Source organism: Gasterosteus aculeatus, chromosome 4 (genome assembly GCF_964276395.1).
Source record: "Gasterosteus aculeatus chromosome 4, fGasAcu3.hap1.1, whole genome shotgun sequence".
NCBI classification, from domain to species: domain Eukaryota; kingdom Metazoa; phylum Chordata; class Actinopteri; order Perciformes; family Gasterosteidae; genus Gasterosteus; species Gasterosteus aculeatus.
The window spans coordinates 19,661,062-19,663,353 of record NC_135691.1 but is presented as its reverse complement, the minus strand read 5'-3'; the positions used below and the strand labels follow the sequence as shown (position 1 = coordinate 19,663,353).

The 2,292-nt window shown below is 46.3% G+C and overlaps 1 long non-coding RNA gene across 1 annotated transcript; it reads left to right on the top strand.

Moving 5' to 3' along the window:
- The first annotated feature begins 1,322 nt into the window (after positions 1-1,322).
- LOC144406339 (uncharacterized) lies at positions 1,323-1,859 on the top strand. Its single transcript, XR_013467626.1, has 2 exons — positions 1,323-1,435; positions 1,530-1,859. It is a non-coding gene; the product is annotated as an uncharacterized LOC144406339 (long non-coding RNA).
- The last annotated feature ends 433 nt before the right edge of the window (positions 1,860-2,292 follow it).

Sequence of the window (2,292 nt, the reverse complement as noted above, 5' to 3'; positions counted from 1 at the left end):
CCATAAAAATGTCTGTCCGGGTGGAGATGAAGCCAGGAAACGTGTGCACGAACATGTTTAAATGCCGTACCCTTTGACACAACATTAACAACTATAAACTGCTTTATAATGGCTGGTCGTAGTTCTGCTAGAGGGTCAAGGACGGGTTCCTCAAACCTGTTAGTGTTTCCACACCACTTAGCATGAACACATGCTGACCTTTATGCTCTGCATCTATCGATTGAGTAAGTTACATTCATATATGTTACCCGTTTACATGTCATGGCAAAACATTCAACCTCAGTGACACAAGGGTACATGTGATGATACATTGTCAACATTGCATGTCTGTCAGACTCAAGAGTGTCTGGTGGAATGGAGAAAGAGGCACCACTGTACAGTTTTCTAGGGAAAGTCGTTCTGCTGACACCAAAACACTGCTTTACATAAAGCATATCAGCTGTTTCAAAGTCCCAACCATTTGTCTTCTTAAAATACTGATCCTTCCGTATAACAATAACCTCGTATGTGATTGGAGGACCCTTCGACTCCTCGTCCAATCACGTGTGAGGTCATAGGCATGACTCAGACAGCAGTACTTGCAAGACGAGCATACAAACAGACACGTGTGTGCTACTATATTCAGAAGAACTGTATCTCCAGTTCCTTTGTTTGGTTATTGCTGCTCCTCTTGAATAATGGCTGGACGACGTCTCGCGTTCAACTCGCCTTCAACTCCTCTCCGCGGTCACCAACTTTCGGCCAGTCCGCAGACAGACGAGAAGAAGCTGCTGAAAGCTCTCAGTGGATCGTCTCGTCAACTCCAACAACAAACTGCCGATATCAACGAGCGGTTCGCTCCACTGGAGCGTTCGGGACTCTGCGGGTTTCTGTCCATGGAGGAGAGGAACCGACTCAAAGAAGAGGAGACGGGCACACAATCCCAAGATAGCGGTAAGAATACGTTCGATGACTGCTAGCTAAGCTAAAAGTAGCGTAGCCTCAAGCTAAGCTAAGAGTAGCCTAGTAGCCTTACAAGTGAGCAGAAACAGCTTTATTAAAGTGTGTTTCTTTGCCGTGTTGTTTACAGGAAGCGGTGCGCCGTCTTCACAACTCCGAGACGAATTACAGGCGCCACGAACCGGAGCAAGGGTCAGATTTAAAGAATATGCTTTCATTCTGCGGTATAAAGGAATATATACTTATGGATACCGATCATAACAAGATTTAGACGACGTCATTGTGTGTAAGTGACACTGTTTCTCCTTTCTTGTTAAATGTTACTGTGACTTGCGTTTGATTTTTTTAAATTCATATCACACTCATTTAATTGTTTTCCAGCCGCCTGTGAGACGTATTGTGAGACGGGACTCAGGAGCTTCAGGTTCAGCCGGAACACTCATTGCGAGCGGAAGCTGCGAAGGATTCAGCGCGGAGTCGAGCGAGAAGAAAGCGGGTCAGAGTTTATTTGCTGACTTGTTTCAGGTGCATTGATCGATGTGTTCTGTCCGTACGCATCGCACAGTACTGATTCATTGTTGTTTTTACAGCTGCTGGAATCGAGACAAAGTGCGCTGGCTGATGACGAGGTGGAACTCTGGAAATCCGCCACCGTAGAGCTCACGTCGGACGGAGGGGACGGCGTTGTTGGTGGGGTCTCGGGGTGGATTGTACGGTCGCCACACGCACACGAGCCGCCTGCACAACAGACCTGCCTCGGAAAACACGGCGCCAGTGACGGTCTACAACCCCGAGGAGGCAAACAGACAGTTTACTGAGCTGTAGTTTTTTAAACCGCCGTTACCCAAGTGCGGGCAGATCCTCACTTTGTATGTAGTTGTTGTTTGTGTGTTGTTAATAAAGCTCTTTCTTTGCATAAACGTGTGTCAAATGTTCATTTTCTCTATAAATTCATTGATGTCCTGGTTGGAATCCTAATAATAGTGTAGTAGCCTGCATATGATAACAATGAAATGAATATACAGCATAATATGAATATATAAATAAAATGAGGCGGGTGACCAATAGCGACAGATCTGCCAACCAATCACGAGTGAATGAAAGTTGTGGTTTCATCCAATCATGAACGAGGAAACTCAAGCCTGGTCTGCCCACGTGTGGTTTTGCTGCCAATCACGAGTGATTTTATTTGTTAGTAAGTTGTGGTTTCATCCAACAAGGAGTAAGGATATTCAAGCCCGCTCCGCTCGGCCACCCGCGGCTTCGCTGCATCCATATGCTAATTGGGGCCATTCGCACCTCCGCCAGCTCTCCACCTACGTTATGGTTCGTTTCCGACAATTTGTGGCACAG